This window comes from Colobus angolensis, unplaced genomic scaffold, assembly GCF_000951035.1.
Source record: "Colobus angolensis palliatus isolate OR3802 unplaced genomic scaffold, Cang.pa_1.0 Scaffold11, whole genome shotgun sequence".
In the NCBI taxonomy this organism is placed as follows: domain Eukaryota; kingdom Metazoa; phylum Chordata; class Mammalia; order Primates; family Cercopithecidae; genus Colobus; species Colobus angolensis.
The window spans coordinates 3,414,747-3,440,148 of record NW_012112030.1 but is presented as its reverse complement, the minus strand read 5'-3'; the positions used below and the strand labels follow the sequence as shown (position 1 = coordinate 3,440,148).

The 25,402-nt window shown below is 53.1% G+C and overlaps 1 pseudogene; it reads left to right on the top strand.

Annotated features, from left to right (window-relative positions):
- Positions 1–25,187, top strand: part of LOC105521276 — a 72,364-nt pseudogene extending 47,177 nt beyond the window's left edge.
- The last annotated feature ends 215 nt before the right edge of the window (positions 25,188–25,402 follow it).

Sequence of the window (25,402 nt, the reverse complement as noted above, 5' to 3'; positions counted from 1 at the left end):
AGATGGAGTTTCGCTCTTGTCGCCCAGGCTGGAGTGCAGTGGCGTGATCTCAGCTCACTGCAACCTCGACCTCCTGAGTTCAAGTGATTCTTCTACCTCAGCCTCCGGAGTGGCTGGGATTACAGGTGCCCGGCAGCATGCCCGGCTAAATTTTGTATTTTTAGTAGAGACGGGGCTTCGCCATATTGGCCAGGCTGTTCTTGAACTTCTGACCTTAGGTGATGCTCCCACCTCAGCTTCCCAAAGTGCTGGGATTACAGGCGGGAGCCGCCACACCTGGCCTTGAATGTTCTCAAAAGCCAGCTTTTGAGTCTAGTGGCAGAAAACCTCTTCTTCATTGTTTAGCTGTGCTGTGAGCTTGGAGGGCTCGCAGCATAAAATACCCAGCTGAAAAAGCTGTAGTATTTTATGTCAGTTGGCTGTCTTGGAGAACTTAATGAGCACTGGGCTGGAGTGATACTGTCAGAGTTCATGAGCTGTTTGAGGCTCTCAAAGCCAAGATACTGGGGTTGCCCGAATACATCAGCTGGACTCATTATTTCTCTCAGGAGTAGGGGGGTGGAAAATGCTGTGGTCTTAACTCTGCTCTTAATTTTACAGTGCTGTTATTAATGATAAGAATGATTTCATACGTTCGTATTTTGCTTCGTAATTCACAGAGAATTTTAAAATTCATTATCTGATTTTATTCCCTCAGCAGTTCTGTGAAAAAGGCAGAGCAGTTTTCATATCTTCTGTTTTCCCGTGATTCTCTTGTGGCTCACAGAAGCTAAGAGCCTTCACCAAGGTTATAGGGTGAATGAGCCGCAGAGCTGGGAGTAGAGGCTCAGGCTTGTAGTGACCCTGTTTCTTCCTCCATAGCTCCCTCTGGTGGCGCTATGCTCAGGTAACTGCGCATGCTCAGTTTGGTCTTTTGTAAATCCCTGCCCCATTTCAGGGGAGGTTCTTGGGAGGCTTCTATTCATTTTGGAGCATTTAAGTATCTTGTCCTCTCTCCCTCCTCCTAGATGCATGGGCATTTCTGCAGGCCCCCAGGCTGGCCCATGTGCGTGGGGGCGTCTCCTGCCTCCACGTTGCTTGCATGCCCCCTTCTGAAGGTGCTCTTCCCCGCATGGAGCCCCGTCGTGCCTTCCTCCGCACTGCACGCTGTTGGGTAAATGTTACTGACTCAGCATTGTTGTTTTCTAGAAATGGGACGGGGTATGGATGCCAAGTTCTTTCCTGTGTGAAGGCTGCGATTGTATCATCTTGCCTTCCCTGTGTGTGCTCCTTGAGGGTGTCGCTGTGCTGCCGTCATCTGTGTTCCCTAGGGTGCCTCCCTTGGAGTCCCTGCCGTAGCAGACATGAAGTCAGTGCTCATGGCCTAAATGAGAGGAAGGCCAACGGAGCCATTAAATCTGGAAAATGACAAGTGAGGGAAAGGAATTTTTATTTAAGGCATGTGAAAAAGATATCTTTTTAGAAAAGTTGATCTGTTTCTCAACTGGAGTTGAATTTCAGCTCTGAAAAGCAGCTGTGTGCCCAGAGAGCTTTGGGATTTCAGTTAGTGGCGGATGAATTTCATTTGTTGTATGAATGTATTATCCTTTTGTGGTTTTATTAGACCTTTCTCCCAAATGGAATTGATTTTTCTATAAAAGTCACACTTCCTTTTTGAGAAATGTAACACTAATTTTATAGGATGGCCTCCCAAAAGATTACCTGCCAGGAACCAAACACACTGCCTCAGACTCAGGGCCCCTGGTTTCTGCCTGCGCAGCTGCAGGGGAGAGAGGCACGCTCGGGCTGAAATCAAGACGCATGTCTGCATCTTCTCTTTCTTTACTGCTGTTCCGTCTCTGAGCCGGCCTGCCTTCAACGTCTAGGAGCGTAGTGGGTGTAGACACATTACAGTATGGAGGAGGGATATGGTGTTGCAACAGCCAGGAGACTCGCTGAAGTCTCTGTTCTCTTCCTGCTCACTGCTCTGACTTTGTATAAGTCACATTTGTAGGGCTGTGCACAGTGGCTTACACCTGTAATCCCAGCACTTTGGGAGGCCGACCTGGGAGGATCTCTTGAGCCCAGAGTTCAGGACCAGTCTGGTCAACATGGTGAAACCCCATCCCTACAAAAAATAAAAATTAAAAAATTAGCCGGGTGTGGTGGCTCATGCCTGTAATCCCAGCTACTGGAGAGGCTGAGGTGCGAGAATCACTTCAGCCCGGGAAGTCGAGGCTGCAGTGAACCATCATCACGCCACTGCACTCCAGCCTGGTCAGAGCAAGACCCTGTCTCAAAACAAACAAACAAGGAGAAACCTATTTGTAATAGTGGCAGTAGTTAACTTTTGAAAGTTTGGAGAAAAGTTCCTGAATAACCTGTGACCATGGACACCTTACTTAGCCTTTCTAGGCCTCAGTTTCCTCATTGATGAAAAATGAGAGAATATGGTGCTGATCTTACAGGATTTCAAGAACTAAATGAGATAAAACTCAGAGCCTGACCCCTCGTGAGTGCACACTCAATGTTATTATTTCAACATTTTAGAGGAAAAAGAATGCTAATGGGTCATTATGGCTAAGCATAGTCTATCACTGGCGTTGCTCATAGTATTGGAAGGAACTTGAATTCCATATAGATAGTGTGATGGAGAAAGTATTTCGGGCATTGACAGTATTTATTCAAAGAACAAAGGACGTGTCTGTCTTGTGTGGAGAACCATTTCCACTTGTTTCTTTAAATGTTATGGGAAAAGCAGTCGGCCCTTTGCTGTCTGCCAGACAGCTTCAGTCTCCGCGTACTGATTTGGCCAATTGTCGCTCGCTGTCATCATGGCAGCAGCAGTTGAAGGGACAGCTTGTCTTGCTTTGCATTTTTGGGTGTTTGTGCTATTTATAGACAATTAAGAAAAGACATGGAAGCCTGTTTATGGCAAGCTGGCAAATTCATCAAAACATAGAAAAATCTGTTAGCACAGTTTGCACGTGTGCGGGCACAGAACAGCCAAATAAACACACACATTTTCCTGTATTTTAAAAACTCTCTGGAAAGAAAAAAAAAAGAGAGATATTAAACCATTGCCCAGATGGCTTATAGAGCTTTTTCCTTGAAGTTCATGAGTATGGCTGTCAGACATCTAAAACCCGAAGCCAGCTTAAAACATCACAATCATTTTGAGGCTATCCCCTACCCGCCCTTTTTTTCCATTTGTAAGGAACAAGGATCCAGGAAGGAAAGTATCAGCTTACAAAGCCTTTTGTTACAATTAATCTTTCATGTTCTGTCTTTTGGTAGCTTATTCTCTGTTTACATTTTATTTTTATTTTTATATTTTTTGAGACAACGTCTTGCTCTGTCACCCAGCCTGGAGTGCAGTGGCGCGATCTCGGCTCACTACAACCTCTGCCTCCCAGGTTCAAGTGATTCTTGTGCCTCAGCTTCCTGAGTAACTGGGATTACAGACGTGTGCCACCACCCCCAGCTAATTTTTGTGTTTCTAGTAGAGATAGGGTTTCGCTGTGTTGGTCAGGCCGATCTTGAACTCCTGAACTCACGTGATCTGTCTGCTTCAGCCTCCCAAAGAGCTGAGATTACAGGTGTGAGCCGCCGCACCCGGCCGCTGTTTCCATTTTGTAACGCTAGCGTCAGCCCAGTGTAGGGTGGCTGGGGTATTCTTCCTTCATGTTTCCTGGTGTGTTTTCCTCTACAGCATTGATCACTCTTTAACATACTTTTTGGTTGTCTGTCTCTACCTACAAAAATATATGTTCCCTGTTATATCTGATATCTATATATCTATATGTGCCCCTGGTGATATACCAGTGCCTGGCACGTAGATAGTTAGTCAATATTTGTTGAATGAATGAATGAATGGGCTGAAAGAACCTTATTCTTCTTTCTTCTGTCACTTCGTGCCAAATGCTTTTGGAAAATGCTATGTGAACAGGGATCATAAGCAGGAGAAATTACACACATTGCTGTGGGATAGCCCATCATCCTCAGATACTTGTCTGGAAGGAGGTGGAGTACTTGAGTAGAAATGATACAAGATAACTTCTTCAGGAAATCAGCCAAGTGTCACCGCTTTTCACATAGGTGTGTGATGTTTGCGTATGTGTGTATGAAGAGCTGTCGTGGCCTAGAATCACGGGCCTTTAGATCCCTTGTACAGATAGAAAAGTAAAGGCCGAGGCCCAGGAGCACTGCAGGCCACCAAGGTAGAGTCCCTGTCTGCCCTTCTCAGTGCCCGGTCACTTCTCACTGCACTCCCCTCTTTACTGCTAAAGCCACCTTCCCTGACTCTGAGTGTGTAACCACAAGGGAGAAAATGTACTCCAGGCTCACAGTTTGTGGAGAAAAAGCCCAGCAGCTGAAAATCATGTTCACAAAGTTTGTACCTAGAAAAAGTGGCCATTTCTATCATGTCTTTAAATGTCCCTGTTTCTCATATATTTTATAAACAGACAGTAGAAGGAGATTCGGGAACAGCAACTTTAGAACAAGGCAGAAAAAAATCACACCTAGAGCCTTCCAGTTTCTGTTTTCTTCTCAGTTTAGGGCTGAGGCACTTTAGCTTCCTGTCTAAGGGACCACACAAATCTGATTAGAAGCCATTGTGGGGTGGTAATTATCTGTAATTTTAGGAAGACAGGTGCAGCACCAACTCTGTTCTCTAATAGCAGGCTTATTAATTTTAAATTTGCATGGCAGGAGAAGCAGATGGCAAGTTGGAATAAGCTTTCAGATGCTTGGTCATTGATAGCTTTTTACTTCCACGTATCACGTGGGGATTTGGGACCCGGGAAGCCCGCTGAGAAGTGATGATTATCTGTCCCCTAACCAGCTGTGATCTTTTTCATCCTGAGCTCAGAAAGATTGCTCCTACTGCAGCCAGGGAAGACGGGTTGTTGACTGGTTAGAAATCATGGCAGGTTATTTTCTCCACCTGCAGTTCACAGTTCGAAAGCAGAACTATCAAAAAGTTGTCTTCTCTATTGTATTTCAAATCTGGGTGTTTAAAAAATGATATAAGCAAATGAGGCGTTTCTTTAATGGTAGTTGTGTGTGTTCTTGATGCGAATGAGAGGTGCATTCCCTTGTAAAATCCCTGGGACCTTATAGGAAGATGTGAGCCTTAGAACAGAAGTTGGTTTTCTAGATGATCATGTAGACATGATGCTGAGCACCAGACAAAGATGTTGACTGAAGTGATTTTAAAAAATTTTGTCTGAGTTCAGATTTTACATCAATATTTAGAAAATCAGCAAAAGAACTTGGAGGAATGTTCTCAGGCATCCAGTTCAGTCCCCTGCGCACATTGTCATAAAATCCGAGTGTGTGTACAGGGAGGCGCATTCCTTTCTGTTCTCATCACAGGTCCTTCCCTGGCTCTGCACCTGCCTGTCATGTGCATCTGTGTGAAGAGACCACCAAACAGGCTTTGTGTCAGCAATAAAGCTCTTTAATCACCTGGGTGCGGGCGGGCTGAGTCTGAAAAGAGAGTCAGTGAAGGGAGATAAAGGTGGGGCCATTTTATAGGATTTGGGCAGGTAAAGAAAAATTACAGTCAAAGGGGGGTTGTTCTCTGGTGGGCAGGAGTAGGGAGGGTCACAAGGTGCTCAGTGGGGGAGCTTTTTGAGCCAGAATGAGCCAGGAAAAGGAATTTCACAAGATAATATCATCGCTTAAGGCAAGGACCAGCCATTTTCACTTCTTTTGTGGTGGAATGTCATCAGTTAAGGCGGGGCAGGGCATTTGGACCAGCCATTTTCACTTCTTTTGTGGTGGAATGTCATCAGTTAAGGTGGGACAGGGCATTTGCACTTCTTTTGTGATTCTTCAGTTACTTCAGGCCATCTGGGCATATATGTGCAAGTCACAGGGGATGTGATGGCTTGGCTTGGACTCAGAGGCCGACATTGCCCTCTTCCCTACCTTCCCTACCTTTTCCCTCCTGTGCGGTTCTCTCACAAAGTGAATGGCCTCAGCCACAGCTTCTCTGCAGCTGCATCAGACTGTGGCGACAGGAGCGGTGGCTGCTGCAGGGCCTGCTGTCCCCTCGGAGCCCAGTCTTGCTTGACGCTGCAGCCTGGTGATCATTTTGCACCGAAAGTATGTAATTCTACAGAATGAGAGCCAACATGCTGGGGATGGGGCGTCTTTATCATGGTGCTCTGCATATTTTAATCTTGGGTAGAAAGTTTGGAAAAGTATGTGATACCTGTGGTTTGATGTCAGCAGGACGTTGTGAACTTGACGTGGACTGAGGATGTTAAGGTGCAACCGGCCCCCCTGGCCTCACTAAATGAGACTTCCCCGCCTGCCTACCAGGCACGCACAGGCGTATGGCCACATATTATGTGTTACCCTTATCTAAAGTGCGCCTTGTCATCATGCTTAAAGCCACATGGTGATATTCTGCCTCATAGAGTAGGTCCCAAACCGCATTCAACACAGAAATGTACTCTTGCTATTATACATAGAAAGTGCTTTCATATACCAAGTGGGAGAGCAGTCCTAAAATCTGGGCTGGAATCGCAGAAGGAAGGCATTGGAAAGCAACAGGTTCCCTAGTCCAAAGCTGGTTTTTGATGAACCTAGAAACAGGACCAAGAGAAGTGAATTTGCCTAAGGCCCTGACAGTGTCTCACGGTAGCATTTGAACCTAGCAGTTTCTTGACCTGTTTCTTAAAATAATTAGTCATGCTTCCTCTGATTCCCATATAAACGTATTCTTCTTTCATTGTTTCATTTCAGTGAATTATTGCAGTGCTACCATGTAACAGTATTTGAGTGAAAATGTGGCAGTGTTTATCCCTTTCCAAGGTTTCTAGTTGCCCAGTTTTTCAAAGTTGTGCTTACAGTTTCTTGTTGGTTGCAAGGCGTCCTTTCAGAAGCCAATTGTGTGGTGTATTTACATTGATTGTTGGTGGTAGTTTGGTTAGAACCTACTTCAAGTGGCTGGCGTGGGCCTGGGGGACAGTGACAGCTGCCTGCTTCGTGGGCAGAGATGAAGTGATTGCTTCCTGGGAAGTACCATCCTCCTGGCCACACTCTCCAGCCCATTTCGTTTGTGTTGGCTTCCTCACATCTGCGCGTTTCTGGCTTCATGTGAGTCCCATTTATTTGAGGATATGACTTCAGGCTGTGGGGAAGAATGGCCATTTTAGCACAGAGATGCACACATAGGAACAACTGGCTAAATGTGAGTGAAGACATTCTTGGGGGGTTTCATTTCTTTTATTCTCTAACAGGCAGTCTGGGAAGCATTCTGGACACGTGGCCTGCACTGTCCCAGTTCCTCCTTGCAGGATCGCAGATGTTTGGAGATTGTAGTGATAACCGTTATCATTGAGAATGTCATTCTCGCAGGCTTTAGTAAATCAGGATTTATTCAGTGTTAATTTGTTAAAGACAACTGTATTTCCAGCCAAATCCATGTGAGCTGTTTCTCCTGGCAGTGTTGCTGGGGGTATTCCCATGGCGTAGTCTTAGGGAAGCACACGCCTTTGAATACTGCTGAAGCTGTGAGGACCCAAAGCGTACCTGAGAACTTTTACCACATGAGGTGTTAGTCACTGATACACGTCTCTGTCAGACCTGATGGATTCTTGACCCCTTCGTTTTTCACTTTTTCACTTTTTATTTTTTATTTTTGTTTTTTAGGAGCACAACCCCTCAGGTGGCCACCGTGAATCTCTGGTGTTTTCAATTGGTTGAAGCCTATTTGCTGTCTCTGGTTCAAACATATTTGGAGCCTGCTGATGCTTCCCTCGGTTGTTCTTATGCTGTGTGACCTCCGCTCCCGCAGGGTTCAAGACTGTCAGAGCTGGGAGCCACCTTCACAACTACCAGGGTTTCTGGATCCTCCTTTATCTAGCCCTGGGGATGGAAGAGATGTCATCAGAGGTGATGGCTTATTAGGTTTACATGCCATTGATAACAAATGAGGAGGTTTTCTTTTGTATAAGGGGAGCGTCTTATAATGTGCTTTAGTAGGGTAAAGAAGCTTTTGAGGTTTGCTTTCTCTGGAAAGACAATTTGTGATCCTGCCCTTGCTTTCAACAAAAATATAATTTGCATACCAGTGCGTGTTGTATTACTGAGCATTGGCTGACAAATGGTTCTTAACTCGTCATTCACTCAGCCACTCTTTCTTGAATGGCATGTGTGCCAGCTGTAGTAGGAACTTGCTAGGCTCTAGGACTAACCCTTATGAAACGGGGGTCCTGGGGGAAGCAAATGCATATAACTATAAAAGTTTGTGAGGATATCAGTGTGGGTGACTATAGGTGCAAAACTTACTTCATTCATTGTGAGGTTTTGTGTCTTTGCAGCGTGTTCCATAGCAACGCATCCCTCTGTCAAAATATTCATCATATGATTTTGAAATTCTCTGCTTAGGTATCTGTTTTTCCCACTAAGTTTAGAACTGGTTAAGGATAGGCTATGGGGTATGTATTATATATATACACACACACACACACATATATTTATATATACACATTACCATTGTCAATGTACAATATATATTTATTTATATATATATACACACACATATATATTTCTCCCTCTCTATATATACACACACCACACACACATGTATATATGAAATACACACACACACACACACACACACCCTTCTACTGCCAAGCACAGAAAGACAAAACTAGGCAAGGGTTCTTTTAGTGTTCATGTAAAAATAGATGTGCTTAGTTGAGAGTGTCCTTAAGTTGCCAGGGGAAAGACAGGATAAATTCACAAAGGGAGATAGTGTTTTTTTTCTTCTTCTTCTTTGTTTAACTCTTGTATTTGAAATAATCCAGACTTTTGGAAAAGTTACAAAAATAGGGACAGAGAATTCTTGTATGCTCTTCCCTCAGGTTCCCCAAACATTTCACCCCATTTGTACTTTCTCTTTCTCTCTCTGTGGATATAATTTTTTTTTTTCTGAAATGTTTGAGAGTGGAAGGGAGAATGCAGGGCAGGGTGAAAGGCGGAAGGAGAGAGGTGGGTTTGGAGGCTTTTTTTTTTTTAACCTTCTGAGATGGAGTTTCGCTCTTGTCACCCAGGCTGCAGTGCAATGGCACTATCTCGGCTCACTCTAACCTCTGTCTTCTGAGTTCAAGTGATTCTCCTGCTTCAGCCTCCCAAAGAGTTGGGATTACAGGCTCCCACCACCATGCTGGCTAATTTTTTGTATTTTTAGTAGAGGGGTTTCACCATGTTGGCCAGGCTGGTCTTGAACTCCTGACCTCTGATGATCCACCTGCCTTGGTCTACCAAAGTGCTGGGATTACAGGCGTGAGGCACTGTGCCTGGCGATTGGGAGGCCTTGGCAGTTACCCAGAGTGCTATGATGAGGGCTGGACCTGGTTGCAAATGATGAGGAAGGTGAGAAGTGGTTAGGTCTGGCATATATATTTTGAAAGGAGAGTTTAAATGGGTTGGATGGCAAGAGAGAGAAAAAGAAGTTTTAAGGATGATGTCAAGGATTTTGGCCTGAGTAACTGGAAGACTAGAGATGCTGTTATTGGGATCGGGAAGACTGGGAGGAGTGGGTTATAGCAGAAGGAATCAAAAGTGCATTTTGGGCATGCTAAATTTGAGGTCCAAAAAGAGATGTCAAGAAGTGTTGGCGGTGGCTCACGCCTGTAATTCCAGCACTTTGGGAGGCCAAGGCAGGCAGATCACCTGAGGTCAAGAGTTCGACACCAGCCTGATAATTATTAAAATCGATCATTGATGTTTAATGATTTATAACATTATTGCTTCTAATATCGCAGGGGGTGTACACCTACCTGTGATGTCATTCCTAATATCCAGGGACGGAGAGCATGATAGTAGTTTTGATATTGCAGTAGGTGTACACTCACCCTGTGACACTGATCCTAACATCCAGAGGGGTAGAGTATGACATGACTCCCAACATAGCAATGAACGGACAGCCACCCGGTGATATTGCTCCTAATATTCACAGAGGAAGCGTATGATATTTCTCCCAATATCGCAGGGAGGGTACAGCTCTTCTGTAATATTGTTCCTAGTATCCGGAGGGGGAGAGGATGACAATAATTCCAGTATCGCACGCTGTGTTCACCTGCCCTGTGATATTGTTATTAATATCCTGGAAGGGAGAGGATGATATGACTCCCCATAGAGCAGGAGGCGGACACCCAGCCTGGGATATTGTTCCTAATATCTCAAGGTCAAGAGATTGATATTACTCCCAGTATCACAGACACTGTACACCCCCGTGTGATACTCTTCCTGATACCTGGAAGGGGAGAAGATGGTATTAATCCCCATATTGCAGGAGGTGAACACCCACTCTGTGATATCTTTCCGAATTTGCAGGGGGAGAGAGGATAATATTATTCCCAATATTTCAGAAAATGTACACGCCCCCCACCGTGATATTGTCGTTAATATTCCAAGACACAGAAGATGATGTTACTCCCAATATTGCAGAAAGTGTCCACCCACCAGTGATGTTGTTCCTGTGATCCAGGAGGGAAGAGGATGATAATACTTTCAACCCCTGTACCCTGCAATGCTCTCACCCTGCAACACCGACACCCAGCTCAAGCTGACATGGGACCAGAGGTGCTGGCTGGGGGTGGTGATTGCTTCTGTTTTCTCCCTTGCCAGACTCAGTAGAGGAAGTTGAGACCGAGCAGCCACAGGAACAAGGTGAGTTTTGCCGGTGGCTCAGTCTTCCTCTGGTTATGAGCTGGGCCTTGAGGTAATGCTGGGATAGGTGACAGAGCTGAGTATGGTCGGCATTGGATCCGGCTGTCACCCCTGTATGCTGTGGGCTGGGGACTTGGGGGACGTCGCCTGAGGTGGGCCTGAACCTCCTGTCTACTCTGGCACTGGAGGCCGTGGGGTCCCACACTTCTTCCAATGAACATGCTGGCCCCCGACTGAGGTGGGACATCCTTTCCACTGCTGGGGCCCACATGTAGCTGTGGGTTCCTTTCTCATGACCTGGAGAAGCTGCAGCTCGCCCTGTGCTCTGCCTCAGAGATGGGAGGTCGCACTGCCCTCAGCGGGTGGCAGAATTCAGAGCCTTAGGTTGCAGGGGCCTCAACTGAGGTCGCAGAAGGGTCTGCTCCTTCCTGAGGGGCTGATTCAGGGAGGCCCTCCCATCTCCCCTCTCCGGCTCTGTCTCTTCCCCTCACACAGGATCTGCATGTGGACAGCCTGGTGATGTGGACGCCCCAAGGGCCTTTGGAAGTTCCCTGGGAATGGGATCCATCCCAGTATTAGGCAGGCACAAGGTCCCAGAGGAGGCCCAGGAAGCCAGTGGGGAAGGGAAGGCTGTTGTAGGTTTGCCTCGGGGAGGGGTGGTTCTACCCTCTGCCAAAGTCCCTGGAGCAAAGGCACATGGCTCTCCAGCTGTCCTGGAGGCCAGGGTGGTGACTGGGAGGGGCTATCTGCCTCTGCCGGGTGGGGGAGATTTCTTAGCTAATCTAGTGTAGTCAAGTCAGACATTTGTCTCTAAATCATATTTATTTTTTTAATTCCAGGGCTTTACAGACGAATAAGGAGACAGTTTGTATTGAAAATATTTTTTACATGTGAGCTTGAAACAGAGAGTCTGCTTAAATCTAGGTTTTTTCCTTCCCAGTAATGCCTCCTTTCATCCCAGGTTTTCCAACAGGAAATGCGCTTCTTTGCTCACCTCTTGAACGGGGCTTTGGCTAGGAATCCACCGAAGCCAGCAGGGGCCAGCGGGCTACTTGAGCAGCCTGGCCTTTGTTGACCCTTTAGGAACTGTGGGCTTCAGGTTTTCACACCCTCCAAGGTGAAGGTGGCCACAGGGGCCTGGAAGCCTTCCCATCCTTCCTGCAGGGATGGTCTGTTTCTCTGCACGGAGCTGGGTACCTGGGTACAACACCCCTGTCCTGTGCTGTCGGTGGCTTTACCAATTTTGCATAGCAGCTTTTGAGCTGATCAATAGCTCTGATTGGCTGTTGAGGATTTCATGGATTCCTGTACCCCACCGGGGGGCCCAATATGCTGACAGAAGTTACATTTGTAGTTGTAGTGCTGCATATACATGGGTCCAGTTAGAAGGCTTTGATTCTTTCTAAAGGGAAAGGCATCTCTGAGGGATCACTGAGCTGACATAGTCTCCTCAAACCATGCTGTCAGGTGGGCGACAAAGCAGGACAGGAGGGTGATTTTGTAGGAGAGTTGGGCCACAGGCCTGCGTGTTCTCTCTGTCCCCATAGTGCTGGAGTTCCTACGTGCTCCAGGCCCCGGGTTTGCATTGCACATAATTCTCAAGGGCTCATGGCAAGCTGCACTAGGGACACAGAAGGTGGGGATGCAGGGACGCTGTCCCCAGTGGACCAAGGACTCACTGCTGGACTCTAATCTGTCTAGGTGTTTTTGTGACTTGCAGAAATACCTCCACCTTGCCTGGGCCTGGAGCCACAGGAGACCCTGCAGAAGGTGAAGAATGTTCTGGAACAATGCAAGTCCTGCCCAGGCTGCCCCCAGGAGCCAGCATCCTTGGGTCTCTGTGCGGCATCCAGCAACATGAGCTTGCAGGACCCTGAGGAGCCCTCCTTCTGCTTGGAAGCTGAGGACGACTGGGAAGACCCAGAGGCCCTGAGCTCACTGCTGCTGCTCCTGAACAGCCCCGGGTACAAGGCCAGCCTCCGTGGCCTGTACGACGTGGCGCTGCCATGGCTGAGCAGCGTGTTCTGCAGCTTTAGCGACAAGAGGAGCTGACTGGGCGCCTGGCACGGGCCCGAGGGGCAGCCAAGAAAGCTGGCTTCCTCATGGCTCTGGCCAGGCTCTGCTTCCTCCTGGGGCAGCTGTGCAGCAGGAGGCTCCAGCTGTCCCAGGCCCGGGTGTACTTTGAGGAAGCACTGGGGGCCCCGGAGGGCAGCTTCAGGGACCTGTTCCTGATGATGGCTGTGTACACCAACGTGGCCAGCATTTACCGGAAGCAGAAGAACCAGGAGAAGTGTACACAGGTGGTTCCCAAAGCCATGGCCCTGCTTCTGGGGACGCCTGGCCACATCTGCAGCACTGAGGCAGAGGGAGAGCTCCAGAAGCTGGCACTGCGGCGAGCGGTGGGTGGCCAGAACCTGCAGGCCGAGTCGCGGGCCTGCTTCCTGCTAGTCAGGCACCACGTGTACCTCAAGCAGCCCAAGGGGGCCCTGCCCTTCCTAGAGTGGCTGCTCCTTTTGCACGGGGACTCAGGAGCCCCAGAGGCTGCGTAGCTCTCAGACTGCTCCCTACTCCTGGCTGACATCTCCAGCCGCAAGTGCCTGCCCCACATGGTGCTGAGGTGTGTCAAGGTGGCCTCATTGAGGGCACAGGACTCGCAGGCCGGCTCGCTGAGGAGCATGAACCTGGTGCTCCAGAACATCCTCCAGCCCCACAACCTCCCCACCCAGACTTCCCACTACCTCAGGCGAGCTCTGGCCTCCCTAACCCCAGGCACAGGCCAGGCGCTGCGCAGCCTTCTCCACGCCAGCCTGGCCCAGCTGCACAGCCACCATGGCTACCATGGCCCGGCCATCACCTTCATGATACAAGCCAGTGCTGTTGCCAGAGTCCGTGCCATTGTGGACTGCCTGGTGGCTCTGGCGTGGCTGCACGTGCTTCATGGGCAGGGCCCGGTGGCCCTGGACATCCTGCAGTCTGTCCAGGATGCAGTGGTGGCCAGCGAGGACCAGGAGGGTGTGAATGCCAACATGGTGGCCGTGGCTCTGAAGAGGACGGGCCGGACGAGGCAGGCAGCCAAGGCCTACTACCGTACCCTATGGGCAGCTCGGGACCTGGGCCTGCGGAGGAACCAGGCAGTTGTGCTGGCCAACTTCGGTGCCCGGTGCCTGCACGTGGGTGCCAGGAGGCTGGCCCAGCACTACCTCCTGGAGGCTGTGCGGCTGTTCTCGAGGCTGCCCTACGGGGAGTGCGGCCGGGACTTCACCCACATGCTCCTGCAGCTGGGCCACCTCTGCACCCATCAGGGCAAGAGCTACTACGAGTGGGCCCTTCTGGTCGCTGTAGAGATGTGCCACGTGGAGAGTGAGTGCCCCGGTTTCTCCTGTGCGCCCTCCGGGCCACTCGGGTCAGGGCACACCTGGGGTTTGTGATTCAGAAACAAGCGGTGGTTTTTCCACCATCGAAAATGCCGAGTCGTGGCCAACAGCAGATGTTGGCAAGCGCCCTGGAGCCAGGCCCTCTGTGCCCTCCTGGGGCAGCCAGCTCTTCCCAGTTTGCCCAGCGACCATCCTGCCTTGAGCACTGAAAGTTCCGCATGCTGGGAATCCCTGGCCATACCCTGGGGTCAAGGCAGGCTCTGCTGCGCCGGGACTTGGGGCCCCTCCATGGGCCAGGCCCTGAATGGCGGTCCTTGTGCCCGTGTTACCTGCTTGGTATCTTGGCGGCCTGTGCAAGGCTGCCATCCCACTTCACAGAGGACACAGGGGCAGGTGATTGCCCAAAGCTGCAGAGCAATTCATGCAAAAGCAGCTCGTTGTGCAGTGTGTGCCAGGCCCCACCCACAAATGGGGTTTGTGGGGTCCTCAGGTGGCAGTGGCTGAGCGTGGGAATGTGAGCTTCAGGCCAGAAAAGCCACAAAAGGGTGAGTGGCGTGATGGCGGGGCAGCACTTGGCCCCGGGTTAGGGAAGCCTCTGTAGTCTGGAACCAGAGGGTTGAGAGGATTTAGTAATAGGTGGTGGTGGGGGGTGGGGAGTAGCTGGTGGTATAGCCTGTGTGAAGGCCCGGGGTGAGCTGGTGAGGGTGAGTGAGCGGGGATGAATGGGGTGTGAGTTGTGGTGAGTGAGCGGCGGTGTGAGCAGGGATGAGTGGGGGGCTGAGTGAGCCGGGCTTACGCAGGGAGGTGCAGAGATGGGAGTGGGTGGGTTGGGTGCTGGATGGTGAGAAGCTCTGCTGGAGAGCTAAGCAGAGCCTGGGGCCTCAGGCTGTGGCTTGTCCTTTTCCCCAAGAGCACTGGGGAGCCATGGAGTGCTATAGAACAGTCACTGCAGACTGAGCAGTGAACGGACGGTAGGTGGGCAGGGCTCTCCGAAATCTAGGCCGCAGAGGATAGATGAGGAAGTTGTGTCTAGGGAAATGGCCAAGACAAGGGATACTGTTGTGGGTCCCCTCTGCCCTGCAGTGCTTTCTCCATCCTCCCAGGATGGACATCATGGCATAGTGAGACCACTCAGAGGTGCCTCCTGTGGCCTGGCCCAGAGCCCCGGGGGCTGTGACCAAATCTGCCCATTTCCCAGCACAGGCCTGGCACCCACTCCTGGCCCTAGGAGGGATGAGATATTGGAAAGGACCATGTGAAGGGGCCCTGGTCCAACACATCTGCCCAAGGAGGGGTGGGGGTTCAGACCCAGGCTTCTTCCCCAGGGGCATTCTCTGACTGAAAGGAGACCTTCCAGGAACCCAGCGCCCCAGCCCCCACTGCGGGGAGGGGCGCAAAGGGGGCGGGGGAGCAGGGCAGGGGGCACAGGGAAGCTGGCCCAGGGCCCCAACAGCCCCTGTCCTTGGGATCATTTGGTTCCTTGGCATCAGATTCTTTGAGCTGCTGGGCCTGGGGTCGTCCCAGGGCTGTGGATGGCCCGTGAGTCCCAGCTTGAGCCTCCCGTGTTGGGTGACACGTCTTCCCGTCCGTGCCTGCACACCTCCCCAAAGGTCATCTCAACCCCAGCAGAGGCAGTACGTGCCCTCTGGGCTGTTCTTACTACGGTGGCTTTTGTCATCTGACCTGTGCCTGCCCTGTGTCTTCACTCCTGGCCTTCATCTGTCCCCTTAAATGTGACCACAGCAGCCACCTGTAGCTTCCCTCCACAGAAGACAGAGGCAGTTGTGTCACCTGCTTCCCTGGGGCAGGGTTTCAAGGTCTCACGTCCCATGAGCATCCTGACCTCGTGGGGGTAACCATGGCCCTGGCCACCCCACTCAAAGGGCCCGGTGACATTGCTGCAGTTACACCCCCTCGAGTGTCGGACTTACTGAGAGCAGGGAAGGAGCCAGATTCCATGGGGACCCGGGAGACTGACTCCAGTCTTGGCCTCGGGTTCACAGAAGGAAAATGGGCCAGTGTGCTAGAGCCATGCTTCTCAAAGTGTGGTGCCTGGACCAGCAGAGCAGCATCCATGTCACCTAGGAGCTTGTGGCAAGTGGGAGTTCTAGGGCCTGCCCCAAGCCTGTGGAGCCAGAAGCTCTTGGGGCAGGGCCACCAAGCTATGCAGACAGGCCTCCGGGTGACTGTGATGCCAGCACAGCCTGAGAACCATCGGCCTAGATAGCCTCTGAATACTAACGGCTCCTGGTGCGTCTGGAGAAGACACAGGCCATGTCTGGGAGGCAGGGGAGATGGACTAGCACACTCCTCCTGCCACAGGGCAGCATGATGCTCAATTCCCTCAGAAGGATGTCCTTCATCTTTTCCATGCCGTGTGTTCACCCTGGCCCTCCCAGCAGTCTGGGAAGGGCAGAACACTGCACACACAAGAGGGCCATTCCCAGTCCCCACATTCCAGATTCATCTGTCACCAGACCCACGGGAAAGGCAGACTGGTTCCAGGGGGATGAGAGCCCTCTTTCTGACACCTGTGTCTGATTCCCGGGCCTACAAATCCGCTTTGGACTACACCAAACGAAGTCTGGGGATTTTCATCGACCTTCAGAAGACAGAGGAGGAGGCACATGCCTGGCTGCAAGCAGGGAAGATCTATTACATCCTGCAGCAGAGCAAGCTGGTGGACCTGTACATCCAGGTGAGTGGCAAGGGATGCAGGAGGGCCCCTGTGCTGTTCGCTGTCCATCCATCCTTCCATCATCTATTTACCCAATCATCATTCCGTCCATCATTCATTCATCCTTTCACCTGTCTATGCATCCATTCATCTGTCCATCCACCCATCCATCATCTGTTTACCTGTTCATCTATCCATCATTTATCCATCCATCTGTCGTCTACCCATCCATCCCTCCGTCCATCCATCCGTCCGTCCATCCTTCCATCATCCATCCATCCATCCAGCTGTTGATCCTTCTATCCATCCATCTTCCATCCTTTTATCATTCATCCTTTCACCCGTCCTTCCATCCATTCTTCCATCCATCCTTCCATCCTCCATCTACTCACCTGCTCATCCTTCCATCTATCCATCATCCATCCTTCCGTCCATCTGTTCATCGTTCCATTCATCCGTCATCCATCCATTCGTTAATTCTTCATGCATTCTTATAATCCATCCATTAACCCACCATGCACCTCTTCATCCGTCCATCCATCCATCCATCATCCACTCACCACCTGTTCATCTTTCCGTCTGTCCAAGAACCATCCATTCACCTGTTCATCCTTCCATCATCCATTTATCCTTCTGTCATCCATCCATTCACCTGTTCATCCTTTCATCCATCTGCTCACCTCCTGTTCATCCTTCCATCATCCATCCATCCTTCCATCAACCATCCATTCACCTGTTCATCCTCCCATCCATACACCAACCATCCTTTCACCCATCCATCATTCATCCATCCACCCACCAATCTACCTATTAATACATCCTTCATCTGTCCATTTGTTTATCCATACATTTGTCTATCCACCCATCTATCCATCCATATGTACATACATCATTCTAACCACCCACCCACTCATCTGTCTATCCGTCTGTCTGTGCATCCATGCATCCATCTATCCACACACCCATCCATCCGTGTCTATACATCTGCTGATCCATTCATCCACCCACCCATTCATTCCTAAGCCACTGCTGAGCATCTGTTGTATGCCTTTTCCCTCCCTTCAACGGGTTCCCTCATATCCTCCCCCAGTGGCCAGCATTTTCTCCCTGAGGGCAGAGGCGTGGCCACTCAGTTAACACACAGAAGAACCTGCTCCAAGCGACACGTGGCACATCTCCTTACAAAATGCATCTATCGTAGCGGCTGTCTTCAGAGGCTTTCCCAAACACAGTATGATCTGGAACCTGAAGCCCACGAATCTGGTGAAGCTTTCATTATTGAGCACCTGCTGTATACCTCCTTGAGCTGAGGAGAGGGATCAAGAGCCCATGTCCACGAGGGGACCAGGCCCACCCACAAACACTGTTGTGCGGCCCTGAGCTGTGGCACGGATGTGGCAACACAGAAGGGAGCCAGGGGATAGGTTCCCAACAATCTGGGGGCCATGGAGACTGGTTTGAGTGCAGGAAGCGTGGGCTAGGGCTAGCCCTGGTGGTAGAATTCACAGGTGTCGGGCTCCTGGGCTACAGCTGCTCAGTCACCTCCTGGCACTCAGGTTCATCAGTTCACTGTCCTCGTGCCAGTGGTGGGGGCAGCCCCAATGCACAGGGTCTGAAAAATGCTCAGGTGGACCTGCCGTGTGTGAGAGGAAAAAGGCTGGCGAAGGTGGGCATGGCCACCTCATGAGGTCTGGGTCCTGAGGGAACGTCTGCCTCCTTTCAGGTGGCACAGAATGTGGCCCTGTACACAGGCGACCCCAACCTCGGGCTGGAGCTGTTTGAGGCAGCTGGAGACATTGTCAATGGGGCCTGGGAGTGGGAGAAAGCCGTGTCCTTCTACCGGGTGAGCTGGCCTGTGGGCTGATGTGGGGGAGCGTCAGAGGGCACCGGGAGGGCTGAGGCACAGGTGTGGCAGGGCAGAGGTCTCCCACTTGGAGGCAGGGCCACCCATGCACATGCTTAGTTTCCTAGTGGTCTCACTGGGAATGATATTGACTGTTCCTCCTGCCCGGGACAAATGCTTGGGGCCTGGACATGGCAATGGCCTTACCCTTTCACCTGATGATCTCAAGCAACCGTGAGCAGGAAATCCTCTCCCCATCTTACAGATGAGGAAACAGACTCAGAGAGGCACAGGGAGATGTCAGAGGACACACAGCATGTCAGTGGGAGGCCCAGGATCAGGGCCCAGCTCTGCATGCACCCCGAAGCGGGGACGGCTTCTCCCTCCCTCTGAGCTCATGGTGTGGCTCAGCCCTGGGCACAGATCCGTGCGTTTTTAGAGCAGAGAGGCGTGCTGGCTCCCCCCGGTGCTCAGGTGGGAGAGGCCGGTCTGAGGCTGCCAGGTGTAGTTGGATGGGCCTTAGGCGACTCTTCAGCCCCCAACTTGGGTGTCTGAACCGTGTGTTATCCCAGAGCACAGAGCTGTGTCGAGATCCAGGGGTAGCTGGGGCGTGGGAAGCTCCAAGCACATGTTCGAGCTCTGAGGAGGGCGCTGGGCAAGGTGGGTTCTGCGGGAAGCCTGACCCCACCTGCCTGTGTGGTGGGACCGGACCCTGCCCCTGGCAGTGACTACGGGCAACCACAAGGCAGAGCTGTGGCTATGCAACAAGCTGGTGGCACCCCAGGAGGGCTTGGAGTTTGCCCACATGGCCCTAGCACTCAGCATCACCCTGGGTAAGTCCCCTGAGCCCCCACCCTGCAAGGACCCACACTTTGCCAGAGCCCAGCCTCTAGGTCTGCAGGGCAGGAGCTGAAGCAGCTGCTGGATTTTCCTGGTCTCCTGTCCAGGCAGGCAGATCTGCCCAGCTGGCTTCCCCGTCCGGCCGTGGGGCACAGCCCGAGGTCTCTCACGCAGTGTGGAGCTCCCTGCCTGGCTGAGTTCTGCTTCCTCTGCCTCTTCCCGCTGCTGACCACAAGGGCTGCCCAGTGTGCCCTCTGCCATCCAGACATGCCAGGCATTTCGTTGGTTCTTGTGCCAGGCTGAGTGGCACATTCCCTTTCTCTTGTGCCCTTCCCACCCTCATCAACCACACAGCTCTCTGGCTGATGAAGTCCCAGTTCCCCTTCCAGCAGCCTGCCCCTTAAAGCTGGGCATCCCCTGGTGCTGTGCCAGGGTTGTCTGTCTTCCTCCAGAGACAGGGAGCCCTGGGCAGGCCGCAGGCCCCAGCGCCTTGTGCCCCAGGGCCCAGTACACAGGTGTGCAGCTGTGTGGGAATGCATTGAATGCAGGCTCCCCAGCACCCGCCCTGAAAAGGGGAGGATATCGGAGACAGCCTAGCTGGGTTTGCGCATGTGGGGGGGGGACCTGGAGCTCAGGCACACAGTGACTCCCCAAGGTCGGGGGCTCTGATCATGACACACCCAGGAGGAGTCGGATGTCACGTCTGTGGGTTGCCTGGAGCCGGGGTGCCCGGGAGCACCTGGACTGCATGGCTTCTGGGCTCCCCTGGTTCAAACCAGTGAGCAAAGGCAGGTGGCTCTGTGTAGGCACAGAGCTGGGCCATCCAAGCCCGACTTTGCCAAAGCCCCACAGTAGACGGGGGCAGGCCTTATTAGTGCTGCTTTTCAGATGGGAAACTGAGTCTGGGAACCCTGAAGGGACTGGCCAGAGCTGCCCAGGTGACTGCAGGTGCCTGGAGGCAAGCCAGGTGCTGCCCGGGGTCTGCATATCTGCTCCTGAGGGGCCTGTGCCCTGCCTACCCCTGGAAGCCACATCCTCACACCTGCCCCTTTGGCCTGCACCTCAGGGAACGAGCGCATGGCCTACCACCGGCTGGCCCATGGCAAGCTGGCAGATCTCTACCTCAAGGCCCTGTCGCTCTGCAACTCGCCTCTGGAGTTCCACGAGGAGACCCCCTACTACGTGAAGGTGTACCTGGTGCTCGGTGACATCATCTATGGCCTGAAGCTGGGTGGGGAGGGGCAGGGCTTGGGGTGTTCCTGGCCCCCTTGGAGTGGGATCTCCACCCAGACCCCAGGGACCTGGGTTCCAGCCTTCCTTAGGAATGGCCCAGTGGCCTCCCTGGAGCTCTGCACCTGGCTGGAGGAGCCAGCAAGGTTAGCAGATACAACCCAGCTCCGAAGCTGGCCAGGCCCCACCCTCAAGAACTCAGTCTCAGCCAGGGAGGCTGACACATGAGTGGGCAATGGTGGCCTCTGGGTAAAGGGGGATCGTAGTCAGGGGGCCCTCCTGGAGGAGGTGACACTAAAGCTGAGTCTTGTCAAGTTGCATTTAACAAAAACAGGGTCGGGAGAAGGACATTTCAGAGGACAGCATCATCCTCACGTTGAATCCACATTGCAAGATCCAACCCAAATCCCGGTGCCTCCTCTAGGAAGCCTGCCCAGGGGGCCAGCCTGCACTGAGCAACTCCTTTCTGGAGTCCCGAGACACCGTGCATCTTCACATCGCCCAGGAAGGGGGGAGTGGGGCCGGTGTCTTACCATCTGCTTCACAGACAGGGAAACCCCAGCACAGGACAGGTGCAGTGGGGCGGGGCCCCAGCCAGCCAGACTGAGGCCTTGCTGGGTCAGGTCTGTCTCGAGGGGAGGTGCTGGGACTGCTGTTCCCTCTGCCCCCAGCCCTGCATGAGTGGAAAGCTGGGACTGGCAGACTCAGACCTGGGGTGTCTCCACCCCTCTGCCCAGCAGGCGCCCACCCCTCCTCAGCATCGCACTGGCACCACGTCAGTGCTCCTTGCGGGTTCTGGCCAGGGCGCTCCAGTCCAGAGACTGAGATCTTGGGGGCCTTAGAACAACATGAGGCACTGGGGCAGCCCTAAAACCCTGCCCCGTATCACCCACCACAGGCCTGGGGCTTCCCGGGAGGCCCCCTCCCAGTGCTGGTGACACCTGGTGCTCAGAAAGAGTCCCTGTGGCCTCCCAAGTTCCAGCCAGACAGGGAGGTGCCAGGTGTCAGGCCCAGAGGGACGCTGCTCACTGCTCAGGGGCTCACCTGGGATCCAGGGGACGGGCCTCCCAGCAGGAGCCTTTCTCTTGGTTAAGCTGCCGCCCACTCTGCCTGCCCAGGAGGAAGGAAAGGGCCAAGCAGTACCTGAGAGGCCAACGTGCACGGTTGCGGTCGAGGGGCAGAGACCTCCTTCACCTCCTTCCCATCCACAGCTCTCTGGGCCTCATCGTCACCATGCTGTCAGGGCAGGCCTGCTTCCCACAGGGAGGCTGCCTTTCCAAGGCCACGCCCTCCTCCTTGTATAGGAGGCTCTGGACCCAGGGCCCAGAGGAGGGGAAGAGAAAGCCGGGCTGGATGGGGCCTGGAAGGCTGGCAGAGGCCGGGGTAAATGGACATCCTTGCCGATTGCCTCTAAAATGGGGTCCCCTTTAGTCTACACATGAGAGCGAGCCCTGGAATAGGGGGGATTAGTTGTGTCCTGACTGAGCCTGTCACTCAGTAGCTGCTGCACACACCACAGGCACATGGAAATGCACAGGCAAATGCACACAGGCGCACACACACACACAGGCAGGCACAGGGACATGCACACTCAGGCATATGCCTGCCTGCACTGAGCAACTCCTTCCTGGAGGACACACACAGGTGCACGCACACACAGGCACACAACCACGCACACGCCGAGACATGCTTCGGCTGGCTCCTTCCTGTTTAGTTGGGATGCCTCCAGCCCTTTAGAAACCCCTTGCCTCCCACCCCTGGCTGAGTCTGGGGCCTCCTGGGTCCCCCACAGGATCCTGGGCCACCCTGTGTGGTCAGTGTTCACTCCCAGGTCCCTCAGATTGGGAGCTAGGACATTAGGCTCAGCCATGCACCCAGCACAGAGTCCAGTGTTCGACTGGGCGGGGACTCGGGGCCTTTTCACGGCCCTGCTCCGTGTGGGGTGGGGCAGTGAGGGAATGGACTGCTGCATCTTGGACTTTGTCCTTGGCCCTGGGAGCCATCCTGAGATGGTAAAGCGGGACAAGCCAGGCACAAGTCTTAGGTCTCTTGGGTGACCCCCATGTGGAGGAGGCGCCTGGAGAGAAGCCGGGTGGGAGATGGGAGGGTCAAGGAGGAGGTCTGGGAGGCCAACCCAGGGATGGTGAGTTTGAGCCAAAGATGCATTGAAAAGGGGAGTAGATGTCTGGGGAGTGACACACCATCACTATTTCAGGGAACATTGCCAGAGAGGACACCTGTGAGACGGTTTTGTACCTGGCCTGGCCCGTGGAGGGCCTGGAAATGGTCAGCAAGGACAGGAGCCAGAGAGGAGCCTGGGTCACTCAACGCTGTGCCCCTGCTGTGGCTTGGAGCCACCAGTCCTGCATGGAACTCTGAGCAGGCAGGATCTGCCCTGACAGCCCATGGGGAAAGCAGCCACTGCCTGCAGAGAGAGTGGGACTGGGGCAGGAGGCTTGATGTGAGTGGGGGCGTAGGGACAGTCAGGAAGTATTCCGGGGGTGTCAGGGTTGTCCCCACCTCCTGCAGCTGAGACCACAGCAGTGTCACAGGCTTCAGGGTTCATGGGGTGAGCCAGGATTGACTGGACATGTGGAATAACCTGGAGACAGGAACGGCCTCTGGGAAGACAGACTCCGAGTCCCCCTTTTGCTGAGCATGGCCTGTCCCCTTCAGGACCCGTTTGATGCAGCCGGGTACTGCCAGCTGGTGCTGGCGGCCGCCGTGCACCTGGGCAACAAGAAGGCACAGCTGAAGATCTACACGCGGCTGGCCACCATCTCCCGCAACTTCCTCCTGGACCGCGAGAAGTCGCTCCTCTTCTACCAGAAGGCCAGGACCTTCGCCACAGAGCTCAACGTCTGCAGGGTCAACCTGCCTCCTCTGCCACTCTGCGGGCGGGCCCCCTGGTTGGCCCCAGCCACCCTCGCTGAGGACAGCATCCGAGGAAGTGGGTTTTGTGCGGGGAGGATGGTCTCCTGTCTCTCCTGGTGTCTCCCGTGGTTCATTTTCTGGGAAATAGAGGCATGAAAGCAGGGGTCAAATAGCAATAAAGGTTTTTTTTTTTTTGCAATGACTTTTTTTTTTTTTTGCAATGACATACCGAAGTCCCCAGGGCTTCCTTCCCTGTGTGCTTCCTGGGCGGTGTCTAGGAGCCAGCTCCTTCCCCGGTGGCAGCCCTGTGATCTTGGCGATGAGAAGGACCCTGAGTCCAACAGACCTGGGCCAGGTCACCATGAGCCTCGGTTTCCTTGGTGGCCAGAGGGGAGATGGTGGTGGAACTCCCTGGGCAGCTCCCTGCTCTCCCTGCTCAGAGCTTTTGCTGTAGGTCTCGTGCCGCCCTTGCCTTTACCTTTCAGGCCACTGTGCCCGGATGTGGGGGCTGCTAGTGCCTCTGTTCGTCATTGAAGAAATAGAGGCGCAGAGAGGTTAGGCGTCTGGCCCACCATCACACAGCAGATAGGGGCAGAGATGCAGAGCCCAGTACACGGACCACCACACCACCCTGCCAGCCTGCAGCCAGGAAGGTGTCCCCATTAGGACCCAAGGTCAGCTCCTGATCCTCTCTTGTGGTGTCAGGACAGCCACAGGCCAGTGAGGGTGGCCCCGGGGATCCCTCACTCAGTATCCTCTGCTCCCAGACTTGGCTGGGCCGAGCCTGGTCAGCCCTGCGGGAAGTGAGATGCAGGGATCTACACAGACTGCCTGTGTAGACGCTGCTGCCCAGTGTTAAAAGCCTTATCTGGGCTGCCCCCAGCCATCCCCACATACTCCTCCCCTTCCGGCCCCCGGCCCTCATCCCAGTCCCAGGAATCCCAGGTTTTCCTTCTTGGAATCTCGGCCCCAGGGAACACGGCTCACACGGTCTCTTTGCCAGTTTACAGCAAGGAAACCGAGGTTCAGACTGGGTGTCCCACGTGATTCTCATATACACTGCACTCTCCCAGGCCCCTCTTTTAAACACTTTAAATGAAGTGACATTCACATCGCGTGTAATTAACTATTTCAACGCGAACCATGTGGTGGCATTTGTGCATTCACAGTCCTGTGCAGCCACTCGCGCCATCTAGTTTCAACATGTATTCACCTCCCCAGAAGAAACCTCCCATCCTCACTAAGCAGTTACCCCTCCTTGGTATCCCCCAAGCTCCTCGTTTAATGGAAGGGGAAACTGAGGCCCGGAGAGAGACTTGCCAGTGGGCAGAGCTCTGATAAGGAATCAGGCACCCATCTGCTGCTTCAGTCCTGGGTTGGTTTTCCACCCAATAGAGGTGACAGAGCCGGGAGGTTCTGGGAGCGCCACAGGGGAGCCCCATGCTTGCAGCCAGAGCCCTGCCCCGAGCCTGCCCACCAGGGGGCAGCAGAGCGCTTTCCAGAACCGGCCGCGGAGCTGGCGGGGAGCAGCGGGTCAGAGCTGCTGACAAACCTCATGTTGACCCCAGATCGCTGTCTCTGTGGGTTGGGCTTGGGAACTGGAAGCCGCATGATTGGAAACATGAAGACGGCTTGGCCTGGCTGGAGCAGCAGGAAGCGCCGTCACGTTTACTGAGGACACAGACCTCCTGTCCGCTGGGCCGGGCCTGCAGCCACCCTTCTCGGGGTGGGGTCCACAGGTCCGCATTGCTCTCGGCCCCCAACCTTCCTCCGAGTCCGGGGGCTTCGGATCTGGGCCTCCCCATCTCCACCCACCCTGGCTGGTGCCATGAGGGGCCTGGATCCTGGGATCCTGTTCCTCTCGGGCAGCAGAGACTGGGGGACCAGAGA